The sequence below is a fragment of the Pipistrellus kuhlii genome, unplaced genomic scaffold, assembly GCF_014108245.1.
Source record: "Pipistrellus kuhlii isolate mPipKuh1 unplaced genomic scaffold, mPipKuh1.p scaffold_m20_p_2, whole genome shotgun sequence".
NCBI lineage: Eukaryota > Metazoa > Chordata > Mammalia > Chiroptera > Vespertilionidae > Pipistrellus > Pipistrellus kuhlii.
The window spans coordinates 33,001,485-33,013,508 of record NW_023425515.1 but is presented as its reverse complement, the minus strand read 5'-3'; the positions used below and the strand labels follow the sequence as shown (position 1 = coordinate 33,013,508).

Sequence of the window (12,024 nt, the reverse complement as noted above, 5' to 3'; positions counted from 1 at the left end):
AACAAAACAAAACCACAAACGACACCAAAACAGCAGCTGTGTTTTATAGTTTTCTTTGTTGAATGGCAGTAACAGGTCTATGTTATGAAATCCTGAGGGCAATTATTTTATAGAATAAATAACAACCCCCAAAGTTTAATATGTTACTTAAGAATTAGCAAAAGAGAAGTTTAGTATAGTAAACAGATTATTGATTCTAATCTTTATTATACTATCGTATATTTATGGGCAATTAAAAACTATGAAATACTCAAAATACACTCTTCTCATAAGAGAATAAATGCGATCATAACCATAAAACACTTGGGAGATCCTGAAGGGCAGGCACTGGTTGATATTATGATCATACTACACAGAAGAGAGAGCATGTTTATCTGTCTTCTTATTCCAGGCCTTATTCTGCACAAACCATTATCTCAGAGCTCACATGAACAGAAGTGTAGAAATACAATACACTTAGGAAGGCAACAACCCTTTATAAGACAGGGATTGCCATTTTTACATTATAGGGAAACCGAAGATCAGAGAAGTGAAGTTATTCACCACCAGATATAGATTTTGAACTTATGTCTAGGTGATTTCAAAGTACATGCTGTTATTTGGGTTTCAGTTATGGCCAGGTAAAACTCATGGGTGGTGTGGTGAATAAGAGAATGGGCTCTAAAGTTACACTGGACTCAAATTTTGGCTGTCTTAATTAGTTGTGTGGCCTTGAAAATTTAATTCATCTCACTGAACTTCATTCTGTGTCCCCCTCACCCCACACCCCATTTGTTAAATTGGGATAATAGTACCATATTTTTCTGTGTATAAGACACTATTTTTTTCTAAAATTGTTAGACTGAAAATTGAGGGGGCATCTTATACACAGAAGTCAGCCGAGAAGGGAGCCGTATAGATACATAACTGCCCATACTTTGTCAAAAAGTCTTCCTCCAATCACGAGCCTTATTATTACTGATGTTAGCTGATGCCATAATTGGAGTTGAAGATGGAGAGTGGGTAGATGCAACAGGGACCAGAGCATTCTGAGCCCATAAAGATGTCAAAAAACAAAAATATAAATACCAGTAAGTGATTGTCTAACTCTACAAAATTCAAACTAAATGTAATCAGCTATGCAGAAGAGCATGGAAATAGAGCTGCAGAGAGACAGTATGACTTCCTCCCACTGAGTGTATGATCAGACAGTGGAGAAAACAGGAACTACAACTCCTTAAGCTGCTAAAAAAGAAGAAGGCCTTAAGAGGAAAACCAGCAAAATGGGCAAACTTGGAGCAGAGGCTTAAGACCTGGATTAGGGAGCAGTGCCAAAGTGGCTTACGTGTGTCAACCAAGCTTATTCAATGTCAGGCAAGAATGTTTGCAAGCGAAATGAATATTGTTGATTTTACAGGAAAGGCAAACGGTGCTTCAATTTCTTGAGAAGGGAAGGGTTGGCCATGAGAAGACGAATAAAGTTACTTCAGAAAATGCCACCAGTTTATGAGGATGATCTCACATACACAGATAGAGACTCAGGACAGCAGTGATACAATAGAAGTTGAAGAAATTGATATGTCTGGAACTAATAGTGATGAAGAAGAGAGCAGTGATGCAACAGAGGCTGAATAAAGTGACATGCTGCATAATATCACAAAACTGGTATGTAAACATTACCTGTGGTAATGACTAAATAAGAATGTGTTCTGCTTTATGTTTAAAATACTGATTTCTTAATTTTGGGTTGGAAAAGTGAGGAGCATCTTTTACATGGGGGTATCTCATACATAAAAAAATACGGTGTACACTTCATCAGACTGTAGTATTAGAGAAGGTGGTGTATGAAAAACATGTGAGCAAAGGTATCTGCCTAGTAAGCACCCCATAAATGTGTTAACTATTACTATTAATAAACCTGGAAAGCATTCCTATAGTATCTTTTCAAGCTATTATGAATTATCCAGGTCTGGTAACAGGTAGGGATGGAGAAAAGGAAGGAGTCCAGTTTCTTTTACCGAGGGAGGCAAATAAATAAGGAGGTTCACAAAGCTGTGCCAATTTCAAAAGCTAAAAATTGAAGGGACCACTGGCAATGCAAGCCTCACAGACAAGTTTGGAATAGTAGTGAGTGGCTCAGATGCTGGTACTTTGCAGCTGCTTCTAGTTCCCCAGTCTCCTAACATTTCTATGGAAATGGTACAGTTACCTACGGCTGAGGTGTGAGGAATCCCTTGCTTTCCATCCCTACCAACCCCATGTTTTTGGAGAAATGTCTACTTGTGCTAGGCTCCTGGATAAATACGCTATGAAAACAATGGTAGGTAAGATGCTTTCCCTTCAGTTGTTGAGGGACTCACAGTTTATTGGGGAAGATAAAACACAGAACACCTTTAACAATGGGAAATTGTTGTAAGACAGAACATGAATTTGGGAACAGTCACAAGAAATCTCTGCCTGAGGAGGTTAGGAAAGGCATCAGAGGCAAAATTTAAGAAGAATACTGTAGATTAGTAGAGAGTTTGCAGAGAAGGGGTGGCTGGAGCATGGGAGATCTAGAGGATGTTTAGATTGCCACATGAGTATGCGTGCAAATCATGAAAGATCATGAAAGAATAAAGCCAGTTACCAGCAATATAAGCTGTTTTTTATTGCTTGAGTCTGAGTGTATGGTAATAGGGGAGGCATGTGAAAAGGAAAGTGGGGTGAAAGGTAGGCAGGGGACACAAGAGTCCACCTTAAGAAGTTTGAGTATTACATAGTTCACCCTAAGTAAAAGCAAGTCCCTGAAAAGTATTCTGAACAAAAATATGACATGAAACTTTCATGATTTTAAAATTCAGATTTCTTTAAAACTTTGCTTTTCAGCTACAGGATATAATCAAATAAATTAAGCCAAGGTATGAAAATATCTTCTCAATTCTCTGAATTTGGAGCAAAATCCTTAAAGTTAGTAAGTCAGAGCATATATTTTAAGTAAAAGGGCCTTTGCATTATAGAAAATTATATGTTAATAGAAAAAGTTGAATTATCCAAACCCAAGCGCATAATCTATTTACAAAGAAAAGTAACTTATTTGAAAATTAAATTTAATATACAAATTTGCATTTTGGAGGTTTGAGGTCACAAAAATAATGAATCTGCTAAAAATAAAACACTTTAAGAGGTAAGGAACACTTAATGGGGCTTTTGAGTTCAGAATGCCAGGGCTAAATGTTCATATGCTGACAAATCACAACTATTCAGAACTCTCAGGAAATAAATTGGTTTTGCTTATCCTAAATTTTTATACATCTACTGATAAGTTATTTCAGTGGGGCAATCCTATTTTCTTTTTTTATATCCCTACCTGAGGATATTTTTTCCATTGGTTTTTTAGAGGATGGAAGGGAAGGAGGATGGGGGTGGGGAGGTAGAGGAAGGGATGAGAGAGAAAGACTGGTTGCTTCCCACACACGGGCAGGGAACCTGCAACCCTTTGGTCTGATGCTATAACCACTGAGCAAAACTGGCCAGAACTAATCTTATTTTCTTAAAAGAGTATATATAAGTCATCATTTACCCTTTTCTTGAGGAGTCCTAATTATAAAAGTAATTACTGTGCTATACTAAAACACAATATAGCAAAGTTCTTCAGTGTTATCTAAAGGTCTGAGGGTATTTTTTGGCTCTAAAACCAACAAATCCAGGTTGGAGATGGTATTTTTTAAATTGCTTCTATTCTTTATTTTATAGCAGCTACTGGTCATCCCATGGTCATCCTCAGCTGTGGCTAGCTGGCCTGGTGATGTTGCCTCCTTTGCTATTATTCATATCTAGACAGCATCAACACTTGGCCACCATTTTGTAACAGTCTGTAAACAAAAGGCTGCAGACCACATGATGATATGAGAACTGCTCCAGCGCAAGCTTAGGAGCACAAAATGTATTAACAGATACTTTGCTGATCAGATATTTCTGTTTACTTCTTTATTCTGATATTAAAATTACTGTTTGGGCAGGAGGCACTGAAAGTCTCTTGGTTCTTATGAGGCCTGAAGCTGCATTTTTTTTCTTGGTAAAGGCTGGGTGTATATTAGCAGTCCAAGTGGAGTAGATGGTTTCACTCAGCAGGAGTAAAGATACCTTTAAGTACAAAATAAGAGCAGAAATGAACAGCAGAAAATTGTCTCTGACTCTCCACTGTCATTTGACTGTTAATGCACTGGGCAATTTAAATTTTGAACATTTGATGTGTACTCTTTTAGTCCAGTAAGACAATTTGTTTTATTAACTCTGTCTTTCTTAGAATGGTATTTCCATATTTCATTTAAAGCAAGGGCTTTCAAATTATGGCCCCAGTGCAAATCCAGCTTACCACCTGCTTTTGAAATAAAATGTAATTGGGACACAGCCAATAAACTGTGTTACATATTGTCAATGATGCTTTTGCACTATAACAATAGAGTTCAGCAAGTGCTAAAGAGCCCATGCAGCCTGCAAAGCCTAAAACATTTACTATAGTCCATTATAAAAAAAGTCTGCTGACTTTTTATTAGTATATTAGAAATACCTGATATAAATGGGAGAATTTCCAAATGCACAACAACTAATAAGTTATCCCCAACCCTACCTTTGCAACTACAATCCTACACTTGCAACCTAAGTCTTTTAGGGGTAAAACAAATAAACAAAGCATTAATTTTAGCCAGTGAAATTAGAAATCTTGAAATATTGTAGAAAGTTTCTCAGAAGCCACTTAGTTGGATATTTTCCACTGTTGGGAGCTCATTACTTGATATAAACATTTTTGTGGAGTACTTCTAAAGTTATTCCTAAAGACTGCTATTCCTAAACTTCATTTAATCAGTTCTGTTTGCCTTCTCTATCTTTTCACATACTTGACAGTGATAAGAATGTTCCCTAGGTCTCTTTTCCCCCAATTCCTTTCACTATAACGAAAGTGAGATAGTTTATCACCATCTTCTTTGTCTTCATTAGATGTGTTCTTTTGCTTAAATTGATCTCAAAATGCATCAAGAAAACTCTAATACAATACTCTAGAGTCAATATCCGTGAGGGACCCCGGGAGGGCTCCAGTATGTGTCCAGCCTGTTTTGCCCAGTCCTGATAGGGGCTGCTCGGGGCTATCTTGCCCAGTCCCGATTGGGGCCGGTCAGCTGGGGAGGGACCACGGGATGTTGGCTGGCTGAGGAGGGACCATGGGAAGGCTCCAGGGTGTGTCCAGCCCATCTTGCTCAGTCCCAATTTGGGCCAGGAAGGAATTGAGGAAGGGCTACAGGGCGTGTCCGGCCTATCTTGCCCTGTCCCAATGGGCCAGACCCCAGCAGCAAGCTAACCTACCGGTAGAGCGTCTGTCCCCTGGTGGTCACTGTGTATGATAGAGAATGGACAAATGAACAGTCAGATGCTTAGCATATTAGGTTTTTATTATATAGGATAAAAGGCTAAGTTGACTTGTGCATGCGTAATACATATAAAGGTCTCACTGGCGCCAATCACACACGTGTATTTTCATCTGTCATTATTGATCATGAATTTGGTTGACACTTATATTATAGAGAAAGGGCGAATAGCAATATTAAAATACTAGTAGCCCTGCCCACGAATCTGTGTGCCAGTAGTTTGCCAGTAGCTCAGTGTACAGATTTGTGCACTAGTGGGGTCCCTCAGTCTGGCCTGTGGGGATCAGGCTGAAACAGGCTCTCTGATATCCTCTGAAGTGTCCTGGATTGCAAGAGGGTGCAGGCCAGGCCAAGGGACCCCACAGGTGCATGGCCTCTAGTATATACATAATATATAGAATATATGTACAATATATAGAATTGTACACTTGAAACTTAGATAATCCTATTAATTAATGTTGTCCCCAAAAATGTAATTAAAAATATACATAAAGTATATTTCAGATATTTTAAATTCTGGTTTTAATTTCAGAAGTGTAGTATGTTTCAAATAGTTATTTATATTTAAATATCAATATTGTATGTGCATCATAAAAATAAAAAAAATATAAGAAAGCTATATTGAAGTGTACACTTGCAAATTTAGGGGATACCTATACTGACTCCATTGGCAGCTTAATCATCTCAAACAGCCACAATTTGCTAAAATAAGCAGCTTATATTTTCTAGATATCTATGTTGTATAAATATAGAAGCTGCATAAATGTTTATTGAATGACCAAAGGTTTTGCAAATACTTACATCTGATTTAATGGATACATTTATAAATGTGTATATTTAGACATATGTTGACAAGATATTTCCACCCTCATTCTCAGGTCAACAGGAAAACATTAACATGTGGTTTTGTGGCTAACTCAGTTGTATCTCTTTATTTGTTCATTAACCAGAAAATAAGATTTCCTGTTTGTTTGTTTTTTAATTACCAAATAAAACTTTAGTTTAATTTAGAATAAGAAAACGAACTTGCCTCCACACTTGCTACAGAAATAACATGATTAAAATCTGGATTAATAATTCTATGGTCTGACTACTTTCCTTAAAAGTTATTTAAATGTTTCCAGAGTTAAGTATTCTCTTTAAAAAATGTTACTCAGCCTCTTACATGTATTTCTATGATTATACCTTAATACATTCTTATTGAAATTATCTACATCCATGTTTGACTTCCTGCTAGACTGTGAACTTTTCCAGGATAGGTCTTGTTCTAGGTCAGTCAACATAGTTCTGGAGTATAGAGGAATAAGTAGGAAAACTAAATTGTTGAAATTATCTCAGGGAAAAGGTAGCAAGGGTCTGAACAAACTAGCAATAGTAACAGCAAGAAAGAGTGGATGAAGATACCTTGTAAAAGATAATCAAAAGCATTGAGAGATTAATTGCACCTGAGGGATAAGAAGCATGATTTTTTTCACTACAGTAGATATGCATGGGAAGCCAGTGTCTTTCAGTATAATTTTCCTGAGTCCCAGTTAGAGCCTCTAAAAATTCTCTTCCTCTAAGGGTCACTGAACTGTTGTTGGAGTGAGTCCAAAGGGACAGCTGTAATATACACTAGCTCTGAAGGATGAGTATTATCCATTTCTTTCAAAGTGCTGTCCTTCACTGACCTTTACAAGCTAACCATGAGAAAACAGCTTTAATTCATTCTTTTTAGTAATTAAGAGAGACCTTAAAAACTTCAGGGTAGAAGGTCGTTTTCATGCCCAATATGTAGAAAATTCAAATCCTTTAGTAGGAGATGCAATTCATTCTCACTATTAAGTTCATAGTGCAATGAAAGGTGTTATGAAAATACATTTCAGAAATTTAATAAATTATTTAAGACAAGAGTCCCCTAATACCAGGTCCATGAATGGGTTTAGAAAGAGTCTGTGCTAATAGATTTTTAAAAATAATGACAAAGTTTAGGCCAGTGATGTCTATACCAATGTAGACTTTTAACTATCAATAAATGTGAATAGGGCTGAAACTGGTTTGGCTCAGTGGTAGAGCGTCGGTCTGCGGACTGAAAGGTCAAGGGTTCGATTCCGGTCAAGGGCATGTACCTTGGTTGCGGGCACATCCCCGGTAGGGGGTGTGCAAGAGGCAACTGGTCGACGTTTCTCTCTCATCGACGTTTCTAGCTCTCTATCTCTCTCCCTTCCTCTCTGTAAAAAAATCAATAAAATATATTTAAAATAAATAAATAAATAAATAAATAAATAAATAAATAATAAATGTGAATAGGACTTTATTAAGGTGGATTAACAGAATCCAGTATGAGTAGCAGAATCAAAAGTGGTAAACAAATATAAGAGCTAGTGATAAGTTGCAGATTAATAAGTAATATTAGCTTTTAGGTACACTATGAATTTTAATGAGAAAAAAGGTACTTTGCTTATAAAATAATTACAAAGTAATTTCTTTTACGTAAACAGAGAAACGAGACAATGAAAACAGAAGCCTATTTATGCTATTGATTGCCTCCATGAAAGTTTAACCAATGAGGTCAATGAAAATATCAGCCCAGCAAAACAAGACAGCCTACTATAAAGAAAATGGAAAATATGAAGAGGGTTCTGGAAATACTACTCCAATTTCCTGCTAAGCAAAAATTTTAGCTCCAAAGGAAGATAAAGAGAAATGAAAGCTCAACTCTTTAAAAGTAAAAGTTTAGAACCAAACTTACTACTGATGATAATAAAAAATTGGGGCACATAGTTCTATGTAATTCCCCTTTACAAATGAGACCCATGCCCCACATACTTCAGGAATAAAATCAATTTATTACTTGGAATTACACAAATGTTGCCATCCACACATTGTTCTTTTCTTGATTGATGGATTCACTTAAGAAAAAAGTATAAAAGGCTCTACTTTTCAGCTTAAAGTCAGTATTAAAACTAACTCTCCTCCCTTTTTCTTTCAAAAGTCTGGAGGCTTCGCCAAAATTAACTTCACTCTTTCTTGCCCTAGTGAAGCTAACACCATCCTGGGCTTGGCTTACTTGTAAAACAGTTATTTCCCAGATGCTGGTTATCTAAAGAAAAAGAAGAGACAAAAGAGTATATCATCTAGGGTCTGACTGGATAAACTCATGAAGAGTTTAAGAATATAGAAATTCAACATTTCAATTAAATTATTAACATCTACAAAAAAGTAATACCAGCAATATACCTTCCATCTTACTTGACTTGATTCTTTTATTTTTTTAATATATTTTATTGATTTTTTACAGAGAGGAAGCGAGATAGAATTAGAAACATTGATGAGTCACTGATCAGCTGCCTCTTGCACGCCCCCTACTGGGAATGTGCCCACAACCAAGGTACATGCTCTTGACTGAAATCAAACCTGGGACCTTTCAGTCGTAGGCTGATGCTCTATCCACTGAGCCAAACTGGTTTCGGCATTGACTTGATTCTTTTAAAGACCTTGTAATAAGCAAACTTAAGGTAAGATGTTTCCATAAGCTATCCATAAGAATGAGAACTCCTCTCAATGAAGTTTATCAAGTGGCCTTTCCTCTTTTGCTTCTTTTCTCCGGGTTTTGAATACTTCAATAACCTTCTTTCAAGTCTTCCTGCTACTATGGGTGAGGGTGCATGCACTTGTGGAAAACAGCTGCTTCACATTGTTCCCTTTGCCTTTTTCTCTCTTCATCAAAAATGAATAGCTACCTTATTTCCTTATGTCATGGGATGAAAACAATTTAGTCATTATTGAGACTTCTAGCCAAATTCTAGTCCTTCTGATGGTACCCCTCCAGGGTCCAGATACATTAAAATTTGTCTGTGCCCTCCCCCCCCCCCCCCCCCCGACACACACACACACACATAGATAAACGTTACAGTCTTTTTTGACAACGGCAAAAGGATAAGTCTTGCATACCAACCCTATGCCACCATTATAAGCAAAGTACAACATGGGTCAGCTACAGGTTCCTCAGTAGAAACTATCACTCTATTTCCTTGCACAGAGAAGGCAATTTGTGTCCACAGAGAAACAAATAAATAAACAAAATCCAAAATGCCAAAACAGTAAGTTTTCAGTCTAGTCCAATAAAAATGGAGCTAGCAACTTTGGGGCTACTAGTAGACACAATACATTCACTTAATTGCATCCAGATATATTTCATAGGTCTCTCTGTTTTGGAGTATTATTTTCACTTTTGACCAACTCAGCATCCCAGCCTTAACACATCTGTGCTATCTACCAGAAGGCCAAATTAATCTGGAAGAGAGAATCAAAGACCAATCATAAAGCTCCATCACAGTCTCTGGTCTTCAACAGATTTTCCTATTTCCGAGGCCTCGTGTCATAAAACTGCAGCTATGGTGTCTGTGCCTATGACTGCGCACTGCCATGCACAAACAATGAACAAAGAAGATATTCACATATCATTGCTGTAACTGGCTGTGGCAAGGGTAACATTTTCAAAATGAAATGACAAGATCTAGACTGTGCTGCAGTGATTACAGTGGGGATTCTGCCAATTCTGGCAGGCAGAAGAGGAAATGTAAATGGACTCCATCAATTTGCTTTGAATCAGGAAAACAGTCTGCTACTAAGTGAACCAAATAAAATACCATTAGTTTAAAAATATGGAGTATTTCTTGAATGTGTGTATCAACCTTACCCAGGGCTATGCTAGTCTTCTGTTGTCATTCTAATTTTAGTAGTATATTCTGTGGAAACGGATACTATCCAATTTACTTAACCAAAAACACTAGAAGGACCTTGCTTTTAGTTTCATTCATATCAAGGCTACATTACATAATTATGCATAAGTGGACTACAAGTGTCATGGAAACATATTTTAGTTTACAAGGTATTTAGATTGCAAAAATCTACCTTGAGATGTACTGAGTATCATTGGTTATCATACCAATACTTAGGTCCCTGACATTTTTGTCTAAGTTATTTATCAACCTATGCTTTTATCCCTTTTGACCCCAAATCACAATCTCAACCTTTGTGTTTAATCTCATTTCTTTTCTTAGTGTTTCTCTTATACCAGTGACTGGCAAACTCATTAGTCAACAGAGCCAAATATCAACAGTACAACGATTGAAATTTCTTTTTTAAACTTAGCAACTATATAGGTTGGTACATTGTTATTAATTTAATTAGGGTACTCCTAATTGGCCTTTGCTAAAAACTCAAGGGGCTAAAGAGCCGCATGTGGCCCGTGAGCCGCAGTTTGCTGACCACTGTCTTATACCATACCTATTGATAAAGTATTGGCATGCTTATAAATAGACATGAATAAAAGAATGTATAGTGCATTAACATTTTATTTAATGAATTTTCACTCAAACTGGTCACAATGTTTATTCTTTTTTAAAAAATATATATTTTATTGATTTTAGAGAAAAAGGGAAAGAGAGAGAAACATCAATGGTAAGAGAGAATCACTGGTCTGCAGCCTCCAGCACAACTGTCATTGGGAATTGAGCCTGCAACCCTGGCATGTGCTCTCATTGGGAACTGAACTGTGACTTTCTGCTTCATCTCCTGAGCCACACCAGCCAGGCTTAATATCTATTCTTAATCTGCCCATTTCACATGCCAAATTTATTGGTTAAAGCAAGTATGCCCCAGTTTTACTTAACTTAAGCAGATAAATACATAAAGAGCTACTTGCAAATGTTCCAATTTTTTAGATTAAATTATGCCATTTGTTCAGTGAACACTACCCAAGTATATCCATAGGTAACAATACATTTCCAGAGGGATGATACAACATTGGATGAAAGACATGAAATTAGTAGAAACTTGATTTTAAAACTTTGCTTAAGGATGTCCGACTGATGGCTTAGGCCCACTAAGCCATCAGTCGGACATCCCCCGAGGGATGTGCAACTGTGAGAGGGCACAAGGCAGGCAGAGTGTATGAATTTCATGCACTGGGCCTCTAGTATTTTAATATTACACTAATAATAGTGAAAAAACCTTCTATGAGCAATTATTGACCAACTTCAATAGTGATTTATCATTCTTCAGTATTTGATCTCTAATAAAAGGGCTACTTTACTAAAGCAAAATTTGAATAATACAGCAATCAGATAGAGGGTAGCTTAATTTCAGTACAACTGTCACCCACCTATAATGTGAGGAGTAGTCCTATGAATGACTGACAACAACGTAGAGTCACAGATATATTTTTTTATTGATTTTAGAGAGAGAGGAAGGGAGAGAGAAAGATAGAAACATCGATAAGAAACAAGTGTCAATCAGCAGCTTTCTGCATGCCCTCTGCTGGGAATTGAGCTGGCAACCCAACCACATACCTTGACTGGGAAATTGAACCTGTGACCTCTTGGTGCATGGGACAATGCTCAACCAACTGAACCACACCGCTAAGCAAGTCACAGATATTTTAAAAAATACAATTTTTTTTTTTTTTTTTTTTTTTTTTTTTTTTTAGCTATTACAATATGGGCAAGGTAATTCAGAATGTATTGAACAATGGGAGAGAAGATTTTGAGATGGTCTTTACTTTGCCCTTTTAAATATTCATTGTTCACTTATATTTGATGTAGTACAATGTACCAAGTATTTGAGAAATTATAGTTACCATAGCTTAAAATGAGAG

General features: G+C 36.8%; 1 protein-coding gene and 1 non-coding gene across 4 annotated transcripts in view; both read right to left on the bottom strand.

The window, feature by feature from the left end:
- Window positions 1-12,024, bottom strand: part of PIK3CA (phosphatidylinositol-4,5-bisphosphate 3-kinase catalytic subunit alpha) — a 70,579-nt gene that overhangs the window by 38,412 nt on the left and 20,143 nt on the right. The window lies entirely within an intron of this gene.
- Window positions 10,025-10,129, bottom strand: LOC118725052. Its single transcript, XR_004989807.1, has one exon. It is a non-coding gene; the product is annotated as a U6 spliceosomal RNA (small nuclear RNA).